Below are 15,010 nucleotides of genomic sequence, written 5' to 3' on the forward strand. Positions count from 1 at the left end.
AAAAGCATAAATGACACTCCCTAGATGAAATGGTGAAGGAGGAGGTGAAGAATGTGCCGAATGAGGCTTTCCCGCCAAAGGAGTGCCAAATGGCGCTTCCTCTAGCTGCTGGGTCTCCTTCCTTCAAATCGTGGTAGATCTCCCCTTGAATGATGTTGCCTTCTTGCCTTGAGAATCTTGGACCTTGGTCTTGAATGATCTTCTAGATTCCTTGCCCTTCTTCTCCTTCCCAAGGTCGCCCAAAATCATCCAAGTGATCTCCCCAAAGTCGGCCAAGAAAAGGTCCAGCCAAAAGTTCTCTTTTCCTGCCCTAAAAGTTGGTATTTATACCCCCCCGAGGCATACGGGTCGTATGGGGGTCGTATGGGGGTTGTATAGCACCCAAAAAAACCCTAGATTCACGATCCATACAGGGTACATACGACCCCCATCTTGGGTAGTATGGAAATCTGGGCATACACACCAAATCAATCTGCTTTCACTACGATGTATCGACCCTCATCTTTGGGTAGTACTCGGGGTAGTATGAAATTCCTGTTTTCTTTTCTTTTCACCCAAATGATATCTTCTTGTTCTCCATGGCTTCCTTATGCCCTACAAAACAAATAGTAGACGATTAAGCATAAAACGGGCATCAAACCTCACAAAATACATGCAAAGTGAATACGATATATACATGAAAACATCTACATTTAGACACTTATCAGTACTTCCACCCTGGATTAAAAGTCAAGCTGTAAGGATTCCCTTCTGGCCTTTGTCCCCCAATATAATCAACATTCTCAATTGGGGCGATGGAGGAACTAGCAATAGGATATTGGGCGACTCCATGCCCTCTACCACAAGTGCTATGATAAGTGCTTGAGCGATATGAATGCGAAGCATTCATTCCTTATGTTGAGCATTACTTTTCTCAGGTTTTTACATTAATATGTGTGTTTTTATGTTACTTTTATGCAGGTAGGGTTGTGAGGACGAGTATGAAGGAAATAGGCCAATGTGGATCATAATGCACCTATTTTTGGAGGAGATCTTGCTAAGGTTCAAACGCGAAGACATAGGTCGGTGTGAGATGCTAGAGTGTGTGCCAACCTCCTCGTATTCGAGTGAGCACATCCATTTGGAGGGGCACATAGGCGATCTGATCGAGAATTCGATTTATGCATATAAGAATAAGAGATCCACCAACGTGTACATCATTGAAGAAGCAAGTGATTCACGACGTGAACGTGTGCCCGTTTGCGTTACCCCGATGAATGTATGGAATTGGGAAATTATTCAGGTCGAAGACTGTAGAAGAGCAACGCAGCAACACTGTAGCAAGTACTGTAGCAGCACTGTTGACAGCCAGCCGAGAAATCATAGAAACAGAGAATCCACACGGGCGTGTGGAAATTATCCACGCCCGTGTGGAAATTCCGCGCGGGCGCATGTAGCATCCACGCCCGTGGAGTTGCCCGATTCCAACATTATTTAAAGCCGATTCAGCCCCAATTTTGGTATTCTTTTCTCCATCTTTTTTTTCCCCAACTTGAGAGAGGGCTTCGGCTATGGTTTTGAGGGGTATTGGCTAGAGTTTTGGGAGGTTCTACGGCTCCGACATCGCGCGTCATTTGGAAGAAGGTTATTGAAAGAGCTTTCGTCGGCATCGATCCGGCGAGGTGTATCCTAGGCCGGACAAAGGATCCTTTGCGACGAGTAGAGGACTCTCCACAAGACCATCGACATGACCATCGAGGGGGTTTATTTATGGATTCATTGCTTTGATATTCGATTTCTTTGATTGTACTTAGCTCCATGGAGAGCTAAACCCCTAGTGGGTACTTGGGTGATTCTGAACCCTAGGATGTATTCGTTTCATTGAATTTCTTTATTATGCTTTCAATAAATTGATGTTTATTGTGAGTTCCAACCTTGAATGCTTGATTGTATGAACATTTCCCCTAGAGTGACACTAGGGTTGAGAGTTCTTGTTGGTAACCTTGTGAGTGAGTGACACACTACGAGCGTTAGACAAAGCTAGGTTGGAGAGGGTTGAGAGGGTGAGTCGAGAGGTACAGAAGCGTCCCCTTTCCCCTCCGACGTGATAGATTCTACCTCCGTTCCTCGAGTTCTTTGTGGCCATAATAGAGTGAATGGTCTAAGGGATGAATCCTCGATGGGGCTTAGTTGCGCGTGCAACGGAGTGAAGCGTTGAGGGGATCTTAGTATCTAGGGCTTAATTGTGGTTAGGGACCTTCCGCCTGGACCAAAGGGTTAGGTCTATAATTAGGAAGACATTTATCACCTGGAATCCCTAGAGCTCATTGCAAATTTATTCGAGTGCGAGGTTGAGAGGTTATTTAATCTCTCCTCCGGGACATGAATTTGAGTTAGGCATAGTTCACCTTAGATTTGGGACTATGTATGTAAGGATTTCCATGACTCACCATTGCATTGATTAGGAAGTATAATAGGGAGTTCTTGCACTTGAAGCGATTATCCTAGATGAAGCATATTCTGAGTACCCCATCTTTATCGATTGCCTTACCTCCTCCTTACCTTTGCTCTCTTACTTGTTGCTTTTAATTGTTGAGAATTGAATCATTTTCACACTTATCACTATTGACCTTCCATATATCTAAGAATCAAATTAAGTGTTTTTACTCCCTACTCCCTGTGGATTCGACCCCGCTCACCCGGGATTATTACTTCGACAAACCCGTGCACTTGTCATGCTACAACTCATCACCGACTCTGACTTCGAGCTACTACTCATGAGTATGTCTAGCTTACAAGATAACACATCAACCTTTGCTGCAAGAGCATCATTAGTATTGACTTCATAAATTCCGGCCCCTTTTTGTGGTGCACCTCTTGAGGCCCAATGAGACTCATTGATTCAAGGAGTTGCTCGGCCTCATCAGGGTACTTGTTACTAAGAGATCCACCTGCTGCGGCATCAATTAATTGACATGATGCATAATCCAACCCGTTGTAGATGATCTGAATCTGCATCCAAGAAGCAAAGCCATGATGGGGGAATCTTCGAAGAAGGTCTTTGAATTTCTCAATAGCTTCAAATAGTGTCTCCGACTCTCCTTGTTTGAATGCCGAAATTTCTTGCCTTCACAAAAATTTTTCCACCATATCTTTCCATGTTTTGATCGATCCCAGTGGTAAGGATGTGAGCTACTGGAATGCTCCATCTCTCAAACTGAAAGGGAATAATCGTAGTCGGATCACATCGTCAGTCACCCCGTTTATCTTGAAGGTAGAACAGATTTGAAGGAAATGGGAAAGATGATCATGGGCATCTTCATTTGCAAGACCATTAAATTGGACTGAATTTTGTACCATACCGATGGTGCTTGCCTTGATCTCAAAATTATTTGTGGTGATGGATGGCGCTTGCACACTAAATTCTTCGCCCATGAATTACGGCATTTCATATTCAGATAAAGTACGTCTTTCTTTGGCCATGATTACAGATTCTGTGTCCTCAATTTCGATGTTTCTTTCACTAGTGCTTTCACCCACTTCTCTAAGTCTTCGATGCAAGGTTCTCTCAGTTTCACTGTCTTGTGCCACTAAATTTGATGGATTTCCTCGTGTCATGTATCGTACCTTGCAAAGTCAATAAAGATAAAAAAAGTTAAGCTCAAAAAGAAATAAGACAAAAGAAAAAAAGAAATAGAAAGAAAAGAAAAATGGTTAGAGCAATAAGCTAGAAGTTTCCTAGAATTCCTTAAGTTCCCCATCAAAGGCGCCAAAAACTTGGTTGATCTCCCGCAAGTGTACGGGATCGCCAAGTAATACCTTGTGCAAAAGCCCAGGGATCGTATTCCACGGGCCTAAGGAGCTCCTATTACTCCTCCATCACTCACTTTCTAACCTTACAACTTAAGCATAGTATACTACTCTAATACATGCAAGAATATAAATAAAACACAAGTATAACAATTCCAAGGCGAGCAAGAAAATCACAAGAGCAATGATGACAAGAACAGGCCTAGGGATGAGGATTCCCAAGACGGGTCATCATGATGTATGGATGATAAGTGCTTGTGCGATATGAATGCGAAGCGTTCATTCCTTATGTTGAGCATTACGTTTCTCAGGTTTTTACATTAATATGTGTGTTTTTATGTTACTTTTATGCAGGTAGGGTTGTGAGGACGAGTATGAAGGAAATAGGCCAATGTGGATCATAATGCACCTATTTTGGAGGAGATCTTGCTAAGGTTCAAACGCGAAGACATAGGTCAGGTGTGAGATGCTAGAGTGTGTGCCAACCTCCTCGTATTCGAGTGAGCACATCCATTTGGAGGGGCACAAAGGCAGTCACAATCGAGAATTCTGATTTATGCATATAAGAATAAGAGATCCACCAACGTGTACATCATTGAAGAAGCAACTGATTCATGACGTAAACGTGTGCCCGTTTGCGTTACCCCAATGAAAGTATGGAATTCGGGAGTATTTCCGGCAGAGTACTGTAGCAAGCACTTCAGCAAAAACTGTAGCAAAAATTGTAGCAGCCCGGCCGAGAAAATCAGAGAAACAGAGAATCCACACGGGCGTGTGGAAATTCCACAGGGGCGTGTGACATCATACACGCCCGTGCAGTCGCCCGATTCCAGCTCTATTTAAAGCCAATTTCAGCCCCGATTTCAGTATTCTTTTCTCCATCTTTTCCGTAACTTGCGAGAGGATTTCGGCTAGGGTTTCGAGGGGTATTGGCCAAGGTTTTGGAGAGGTTCTACGGCTCCGACATCGTGATTCCATTAGGAAGAAGGTTGGTAGGGGAGCTTCGATCGAGGCGTATCCTATACCGAATGAAGGAATCCTTGGACGACGAGTAGAGGACTTTCCACAAGACCATCGACACGACCATCGAGGGGGTTTCTTTATAGATTCATTGCTTTTACATTCAATTTCTTTGATTGTACTTAGCTCCATGGAGAGCTAAACCCCTAGTGGGTACTTGGGTGATTGTGAACCCTAGGATGCACTCGTTTCATTGAACTTCTTTATTATGCTTTCAATAAATTGATGTTTATTGTGAGTTCCAACCTTGAATGCTTGATTGTATGAACATTTCCCGTAGAGTGACACTAGGGTTGAGAGTTCTTGTTGGTAACCTTGTGAGTGAGTGACACACCACGGGCGTTAGACAAATCTAGGTTGGAGAGGGTTGAGAGGGTGAGTCGAGAGGTACAGGAGCGTCCCCTTTCCCCTCTGACGTAATAGATTCTACCTCCGTTCCTTGAGTTCTTTGCGGCCATAATAGAGTGAATGGTCTAACGGATGAACCTCCGCTGGGGCCTAGTTGCGCGTGCAATGGAGTGAAGCGTTGAGGAGATCTTAGTATCTACGGCTTAATTGTGGCTAGGGACCTTCCGCCTGGACCAAAGGGTTAGGTCTATAATTAGGAAGCGATTTATCACTTGGAATCCTTAGAGCCCATTGCAACTTTATTCGAGTGCAAGGTTGAGAGGTTACTTAATCTCTCCTCTGGGACATGAATAGAGTTAGGCATAGTTGACCTTAGATTTGGGACTATGTATGTAAGGATTTCCACGACTCACCATTGCATCGATTAGAAAGCATAATAGAGAGTTCTTGCACTTGAAATGATTTTCCTAGGTGAAGCATCATCCGAGTACCCCATCTTTATCGATTACCTTACCCTTTTCTTTATTCTTGCCCTCTCACTTGTTTCTTTTATTATTGAGAATTGAATCAATTTCACACCAATCATTATTGATCTTCCACATAGCTAAGAACCAAATTAAGTATTTTCATTCCCTACTCCCTGTGGATTCGACCCCGCTCACCCGGGATTATTACTTCGACAAACCCGTACACTTGCGGGATATAAGCAAGGGGTACTTGTCAAGTTTTTGGCGCCGTTGCCGGGGAGTTAGGCGTTTAGAGATACTTTGCACTTTGTTTTCTTAGCTATTTCACTACACATTCTATTTCATATCTTCTTATTCTATCATCGTTCTAATTTTCTTTTTCTATACTTTTGGTGCAACTCCAGGTTATGACCCGAGGGAATCCATCAATATTGATTGAAGGAGACCCTGAGCTTGAACGTACACTTCGAAGGAAAGGGAAAGAACCTGTACATGAACAGCCTAATCGAGCTGATTTGGAAGTAGAAGGATCTGACAACATGGCAGAACAAAATGAGCAACAACGGACACTATTAGATTATGCCAGACCTCAGTGTTGGGGACACAATCGAGTATTGTGCGTCCCCCAATCACGGCTCAGAATTTCGAGCTAAAGCCGGCATTCATCCAAATGCTGCAGCAGTCCGCACAATTCAATGGTTTGGCTGATGAGGACCCAAACAGTCACATAGAGAGCTTACTTGAGGTGGGTGACATGCTGAAGATAAATGGTGTGACGGATGATGCCATCAAATTGAGAGCCTTCCCATTTTCCTTAAAGGGGAAAGCAAAGCAGTGGCTACACTCATTACCTAGGACATCAATCACTACATGGGAGGAGATGGTAGAAGCTTTTCTAGCCCGTTATTACCCTCCCAGAAAATTAGCAAAGCTTTGGAATGAGATCTCATCCTTTATGCAGTTGGAATTGGAGTCTCTATTCGAGACATGGGAAAGGTTCAAGGAACTCCTGCGCAAGTGTCCGCAACACAGATTCCTGGAGTAGATGATTGTTCAAACTTTCTACAATGGTTTGAACCCGAGTACAAGGCAACTCTCGGATGCGTGCGAGGAGGTACCTTAGGTAGCAAGACCCCCGACGAGGCACATCAATTGATTGAGGAAATGGGGATTAAATAGCTACCGGTGGAGCGCTAGGGAAAAAGAAAAAAAGGTGGCCGGACTCCATGAAATTGATCGCGGTAACTTCATTGGCGGCCCAAGTGGAGAGTTTGAGTAGAAGCTAGATCTTATAGCTTCGAATAGAGTTGCGGCCGTGACAAATTGTACCGGTTGTGGTGGAGGACATGCTCCTTCCGATTTCCCAATCATCATAGGTGATGTTTCTTCCGTTGAGAATGTTGACTTTATAGGTAATGGAATGAGACCTCAAGGGAATCCATACAGCAACACCTACAATTCAGGTTGGAAGAATCATCCCAACTTTTCATGGACTAATCAAGGACCACAGAAGACCATGGGGCCATCGGGGTTCCAACAACAACAACAAGCCCCTCAAGTGGAAAACAGAATTTCAGGCTTGGAAACCCGACTGACGGATTTGGAGAAGCACTTGGCTAGATTTGTTCAATCGGCAAATACAAGGTTTGAATCAGTCGAGGCTACACTTCTCAATCACAACGCCTCCTTGCACAACCTTGAAAATCAAGTGGGGCAAATTGCGAAATCTCTTTCCGAAGGGCCACATGGAAGTTTACCAAGCAACACGGAAACCAACCCGGGAGAACATGTGAAGGCGATCGCTTTGAGAAGCGATCGTGAGGTTGAAGGGCGGCTTCCATGTGAAAAACCGAAAGAACACGCACCCGAGGTCGTAGATGTTGAGAAGGGAGAAAACAAAGAGAAAGAGGTGGCACCCCCATCTTTCAAGCCAAGAATCCCTTATCCCTCTAGATTAAAGAGTGACCAAGGGGATGACCAGTATAAGAAGTTCCTGAGTTTGTTCAAGTAACTCCACATCAACATTCCTTTTGTTGAGGCTTTGGCTCAAATGCCTAAGTATGCGAAGTTCCTGAAAGACCTATTGACCAATAAGAGGAAATTGGAGGAGAGTGCTTCAGTGGTGGTTGATGCTTCATGCTCGGCGGTGTTGCAAAAGAACATGCCGAACAAGAAGAAAGACCCGGGAAGCTTCATTATTCCGTGTAACATCGGCAACTTAGGCGAGGAAATGGCATTGGTAGATTCAGGGGCAAGTATCAACGTCATGCCATATACTTTCTTCCAAAAGCTAGGCTTGGGTGAGCCTAGGCCTACTCAGATGACTTTACAATTGGCGGACCGAACGGTACGACATCCGAGAGGCATCATTGAAGACATGCTTGTCAAGGTGGACAAGTATATTTTTTCGGTTGACTTTGTAGTGCTAGATGTTGATGAGGATGCAGATGTACCCTTGATACTTGGGAGACCGTTCTTGCGGACTTCCAAAGCATTGATTGACATGGACGGCGGAGAGCTCACGTTGAGAGTCGGAGACAATAAGCTCACTTACCGCCTTGCTGAAGCCATGCAGCATTCTCTCGATTTTGATGACACTTTGTATTTTCTAGACACTACTGATGAGATTGTTGATGAATATATACAGGAAATGTTCAACCCGGATCCGTATGAAGGTTTGTTCGACCAAGAGGAGAGCAATGAAGAAGTAATGATGCTTGGTTCGACTGGAGAGGAAACATCTACCCCGGGAATCTTGAAGAAGGTGCTCTAGAAAATGAAGAGGGCTCGAAGATGCCACCGAAAACGCCCCAAGACTGTTGGAGATGTACATGAGCCAAGAAAGTTGGACGAACCATTGTTAGGTGGTCCGAAGCCCGATAGTGCACCCTCTACCCTCAATAGACTTTGCTCATCATGCTTTGATGTTATGGGTAAGAGGGCAACCTTCATTCATGAACCACCGTGAGGTAAGAAAGATACGTCAAGCTTAGTGACGTTAAACAAGCTCTTCTTGGGAGGCAACCTAAGTGTTTACTATTTTTTCATACTTTTAGTTTAGTTTGTTTGCATGAATAAATTGTTAAGTGTTGGTGTTTCAATCTTTTGAGTGCTTGTCTTTGCGATTTTTATTGTGGGTATTTAAAAAGAATTCATTATATGTTTTGTTGAGAATTGGCGAAGTTTGGTCGTTTTGAGTTCTATTTTGTGTTTTTTTATTTGGTATATCTTGGACAATAGGGCGGGGCTACGAGTGTGTAAACATGTTCGAGGGCTAGTTCTGCGAGCCTGCGAGGTTTTTCTAAGTCATCCGGAGAAAACACACGCAGGCGTGTGGATTGTGAACTCTTCCAGAGAGGGCACAGGGGCGTGCGTCTGCCCCTGTGGATGACCATGCGACTGGCGCACGACCGTGGGTAATTACCACACGGGTGTGTGCCTTCCTGCAGAGTTGGGCAGATTTTCTCGAGAATACACAGGGGCGTGGACTCGCCCCTGTGGGTGACCTTATGAACCACGCACGGGCGTGGGTAATTTCCGCACGCCCGTGGGAAACTCTGCAGGTTGCTCCCTCCATCCCGAGAAAACACAGGGGCGTGCGGCCGCCCCTGTGAGTTGAGGCCTGTGAATGCCCATGCCCGTGGGGAATTTGCGCACGGGCGTGTGGGCGACTTGATATTTTTCTCAGATGACCAGGGAAGCCACAGGGGCGTGGACAATTTCCGCACGCCAGTGGGAGATCGTTTTAAGTCAGTGAGAGTTTTTTCCAAGAGCGCACAGGGGCGTGCATACGCCCCTGTGGAGCTTTTGAAGTGAGGCATAAGGGCGTGGGGAATTTCCACACGCCCGTGTGGATGCACAGAACGTCAAAAGTCGCGAGTTCTGTTTAAAAAGAGAATGATTTCTCTCCTTCTTCATGACTCTTTTTCCCTTGAAAACACTCTCACAACATTCTCCGAGTCCATTGCGCCAGTTTGGTGGGATTTTAGCAAGTTTTCCGGCCGGGCTCTCTATTTTTCTCATTTCTCCCTCGTCGGTAAATTCATTTTTCTTCATCTTCTTCATCAATTCATGATTTCTATTGATTAATCTAGTCAACATTGCTTCGTTTCTTCAATTGGAACAATGATTTACGTTTAGAACGAAGTTAGAGATATTATTGATGAGTATTTTTGGACAATTTTGTTTTATCAACATGTTTGACTAATTTTGTTTAAATTTGGCAGATCATGGCACCTAGGACAAAGAAGCAAACTGATAAGAGGCCACGTGAGTCATCCTCTGAGCCTGATGGCATGCGATTTGCGATTCCCGAACATCAGGTCCATTATGAGCGCTTATCAAGACTCCGCTTCGGACAGACTCGATTCCTGGACATGACTATATTACGAGATCTTCAGCAGGGAGATGAGTTCGCTAATGAGGTTGAGGACCTTATTTTAGAGGGGGGTTGGCAGCAGTTGTTGACGATTAGAGAGCCAGCTATCCGAGAGTTTGCATTGGAGGTGCTCTCCTCGTTTGAGTTTGATAGAGCGTATGCGAGCTTCAACAGTTTGGGCACCATTCAGTTCATAGTGTTTGGACACCACCATAGTTTGAGCATTACACAGTTTTCCATACTACTGGGCTTATACGAGGGAGGCATTCACGAGTTCGAGGAGTACGCATCGATTACCTACTGATTATCACGGAACCTTGACCCCTGCGAGAGCTTACGAGTGTTATGTGGTCGGGGGTCGATCTGAGTCGGGGGTCTCCAAGGCCACGTGCCTTTCCCGGCCTACCTACAGATATTTGCACACAATCATGAGTAGGGTCGGGTGAATGGCCGTGGCAATAATCTCTGTGTCCTGAGCCGCGGGGAGTTGCTGTACTTGAACTCGATGGTATAGCGAGTACCGATACACTTAGGGCACATCTTGGTGATTACATCGGGACATCGGGGGACAGTACACTGAGGGCGGGAGCGATCTTCTCGGGTCCTTACATTACAATATTAGTGATGGGCATGGGTCTCTTGGATTCGATTCGCGGGGGCCGAGAAGGCGAGTGTACCCACTCCCACAGGTCTAGAGGCGATGCGGTTGATGGGCATGGTCCGCGAGGGGTTTGGACAGGGGGTTTTTTTGCGTTAGTTCTACCGGTCCCAGAGATAGTCGAGGATGAGGGTGATGACGCGGAGCATCTCAGCCCGCCCCCGAGCCTCGGCCCGCATCGATGGACACCGAGGGCACCTCCGGTGACCAAGGAACCACCTCTGAGTGCGTATGTTTTCACCTTCTCGAGCCAATGATCGCTTTGAGAGGCTTGAGAATGCTATAAGAGTGGTCCGAGCCGAGGTTGCTGGGATTAGGGCTACGCAGGCCACTCAGTACACAGAGTTCATGGCACGTTTTCGACATATTACAATAGATCCTAGACCCGAGGCGTTGCCTCATCATTCGTCCTGCAGCTGAGGGACTCTTCAGGCACCGCTAGTACCTCCAGCACCTCCATCCTCGACCCCAGCACGAGAGGACCCACTATATGCTTCCACTTGACAATAGCAGCGGAGACCGAGGCGACTTGCGAGGCGACTTCGACACTTGACCTTTCTTTTTACTTTCATGCATTTTACTTTATCTTATTTTTCTTGTTTTTAGACTTGTTCACTCGAGAAAAGGATTTTTCATTACGAGTTTATGTTATTTTGCATTATCGAGTTGTATTCATTGCTTCATCTTTTTATACACTCGAGTTATTTTTGTTTTTCTTGAGCTTCATTGAGCCCCCTCGTGTATGCTTGCAGATGGTCTTGTCTTCTTGGAAATTGAGACTTAGTCATGGGCATGGCCAAGGTGCTTTGGCACTTGGCTGTGCGAACTTCACAACCCGTTGGAACACTACTCGTAATGAATTAGCTTCATCAAACGCAACACTAGGAGTCAGGGGAGTATTGTTTTTATTGCTTCTCCCACATCTATTTTTTTGAATGATATATTTTTGAGTGAGCTTGCATGTGTACATTGAGGGACAATGTACAACTTAAGTGTGGGGGGGACTTTCATAGTGCACACATCTTTTCTATTGTTCTTGATTGTTATATGGTCACATAGCCAATGGCGGTTCACCTTAGTTGCAATGGTTGTATTCTTGAGTTTAGGAGAATTTCTAACATTGAATGTTTTCATGCTCTAGTTCTTGCTTGAATTTTCTAGGAATTTTTTTGCCCGATTTACACTTAGTGCACTACTCACTCATTTGAACTCTATTGGAAACTCTTGTTCGATGTTAAAGGGACTAGTTAGGTTTATTTTTCTTGTGCTAATTCATGAAAAATGAAAAAGAAGGAACAAAATAGTTTTTATTGTTTATTTGTATTTGTTTGGGTGGAAAGAGCTACCACCTATGAAGAATGAAGCTACTCTCACAAGTCGGATACTAGTTATGCCTTAATGAGAGAAAGAGCTATCTCATAGGATGAGTGAAAGCTACCACTCGGGTAGAAAGAGCTACCACCTCGAAAGTGTGAAAGCCTCCTTAGCGGCCGCTTGGGAAAGGGCTACCTTAGAGGATGTGTGAAGCTACTATCATTTTTGAAATGTTTGTTATTTTCTTGTTGTAGATAAATAACTCCCTTCCACTTAGAACTTTGAGGAGTATAACTTGGGGTGTTTTGAGTGAGTTCACACACTTACACGAAATTTGGGTTTGTTATCCTTTTCGATTCAAGTTTTTGGCTAGAGCATTGATTTTTTTTTTTTCGTATTTAGTGTTGAAATTTTCCTTACTTGTAGAATGCTATCTTTGTATACTTTGGTGAACCTAAGGCCAAGCACTTTCAACATTTTTCTTCATTGATGCACAGAATGTTTTTAATGTTTTGCTTGAGGACAAGCAAAAAGCTTAAGTATGGGGGAGTTTGATAAGTGCTTGTGCGATATGAATGCGAGCGTTCATTCCTTATGTTGAGCATTACTTTTCTCAGGTTTTTACATTAATATGTATGTTTTTCATGTTACTTTTATGCGGGTAGGGTTGTGAGGGACGAGTATGAAGGAAATAGGCCAATGTGGATCATAATGCACCTATTTTGGAGGAGATCTTGCTAAGGTTCAAAGCGAAGACATAGGGTCGGGTGTGAGATGCTAGAGTGTGTGCCAACATCCTCGTATTCGAGTGAGCACATTCATTTGGAGGGGCACAAAGGCAGTCACACTCGAGCATTCTGATTTATGCATATAAGAACAAGAGATACACCAACATGTACATCATTGAAGAAGCAACTGATTCACGACATAAACGTGTGCCCGTTTGCATTACCCCAATGAAAGTATGGAATTCGGAAGTATTTCCGGCACAGTACTGTAGCAAGCACTTGACAAAAGCAACTGTAGCAAAGTCTTGTAGCGACCAGCCGAGAAAATCGAGAAATAGAGAATCCACGCAGGGCGTGTGGAAATTATCCACACCGTGTGGAAAATTCCACGAGTGTGACATCATACATGCCCGTCGCGATCGCCCGATTCGACCCTATTTAAAAGCCGATTTCAGCCCCGATTTTCATTATTCTTTTCTCCATCTTTTTCCCCAACTTGTGAGACGACTTTCGGCTAGGGGTTTCGAGGGGTATTGGCCAAGGTTTTTGGAGAGGTTCTACGGCTCGACATCGTGATTCCATTAGGAAGAAGGTTGGTAGGGGAGCTTCGATCGAGGCGTATCCTATACTGGGATGAAGGAATCCTTTGGACTGACGAGTAGAGGACTCTCAACAAGACCATCGACACGACCATCCGGGTGGGTTTCTTTATGGATTCATTGCTTTTACATTCGATTTCTTTGATTGTACTTAGCTCCATGGAGAGCTAAACCCCATAGTGGGCTACTTGGGATGATTGTGAAACCCTAGGATGTATTCGTTTCATTGAACTTCTTTATTATGCTTTCAATAAATTGATGTTTATTGTGAGTTCCAACCTTGAATGCTTTGATTGTATGAACATTTCCCTAGAGTGACACTAGGGTTGAGAGTTCTTGTTGGTAACCTTGTGAGTGAGTGACACACCACGAGCGTTAGACAAAAGCTAGGTTGGAGAGGGTTGAGAGGGTGAGTCAAGAGGTGAGGGCGTCCCTTTCCCCTCCGGCGTGATAGATTCTACCTCCGTTCCTTGAGTTCTTTGCGGCCATAATAGAGTGAGTGGTCTAAGGGATGAACCTCCGCTGGGGCCTAGTAACACATGAAATGGAGTGAAGCGTTGAGAGGATCTTAGTATCTAAGGCTTAATTGTGGCTAGGGACCTTCCACTTGGATCAAAGGGTTAGGTCTATATTTAGGAAGAGATTTATCACTTGGAATCCCTAGAGTTCATTGCAACTCTGTCACGAGTCGCGAGTGTTGAGATTGTTCGATTTCTCCTCCGGGGACATGTGTAGAGTTACGCATAGTTGACCTTAGATTTGGGACTATGTATGTAAGGATTTTCCATGACTCACCATTGCATTGATTAGGAAGCATAATAGAGAGTTCTTGCACTTGAAGCGATTATCCTAGGTGAAGCATTATCCAGTACCCCATCTTTATCAATTGCCTTATCCTCTTCTTACTTTTTGCTCTTTTTACTTGTTGATTTTTATTGTTGAGAATTGAATCAATTTCACACCTATCACAATTGATCTTCCACATAGCTAAGAATCAAATTAAGTATTTTTCACTCCCTACTCCACATGGATTCGACCCCGCTCACCTGAGATTATTACTTCGACAAGCCCTTGCACTTGCGGGATATAAGCAAGGGGAACTTGTCAATTATCATTGATATTTTGAAGCAACATTACAAATTGATTTTCACTCTAGCTAAATAGATATACTTTGTGTTTTCGAGCAGTCGTGAGAAGTAGAATAGTGAGGCTTATGGTCCAGTGCTTACAGCCGTAAGCGGGAACGTAACAAAATCAGAAGACCTTATGGATTGGGCTTATGAACATAAGTTATCCCTAAGGCTGGCGACAATCTTCCCCCGCTCCTTTATGGCCTAGTCGTTATGCCCATAAGTAGTCGGGTATAATTATAATTTAAGAGAATTTCTAAGGCATCATCTATTCTATCTATCTATTCTTTGGGGTGCTCCTTGGAGGTAAGGTTAAGGAAGAAAATGGTCGAATCTCCAGCATCTTAGGCAAGATTTGGAAAGGGATTTGTCCCTGTATTTAAGGAGATTAAAGATTGTAACTGTCAAGCTTATCTTGGCGGCGTGCGTGGAAGATGCCTCAACGAATCTCAATCCTAGGGATTTCAAGGTGGTTTTCATGGATCTTATGGTTACTCCTATTCTTTTAGTCTTGAATGCTTGTCCTCCATTAATGGACTACTAATTTGTAGATGTTTGGGTGTAGTTAAATTCTAGGGT

At 44.2% G+C, this 15,010-nt stretch overlaps 1 non-coding gene across 1 annotated transcript; it reads right to left on the reverse strand.

Moving 5' to 3' along the window:
• Nucleotides 1-6,552: 6,552 nt before the first annotated feature.
• On the reverse strand, nucleotides 6,553-6,659 carry LOC120268042. The gene has a single exon (XR_005538712.1). It is a non-coding gene; the product is annotated as a small nucleolar RNA R71 (small nucleolar RNA).
• Nucleotides 6,660-15,010: the final 8,351 nt, after the last annotated feature.

Source organism: Dioscorea cayenensis, chromosome 8, assembly GCF_009730915.1.
Source record: "Dioscorea cayenensis subsp. rotundata cultivar TDr96_F1 chromosome 8, TDr96_F1_v2_PseudoChromosome.rev07_lg8_w22 25.fasta, whole genome shotgun sequence".
Lineage (NCBI taxonomy): Eukaryota > Viridiplantae > Streptophyta > Magnoliopsida > Dioscoreales > Dioscoreaceae > Dioscorea > Dioscorea cayenensis.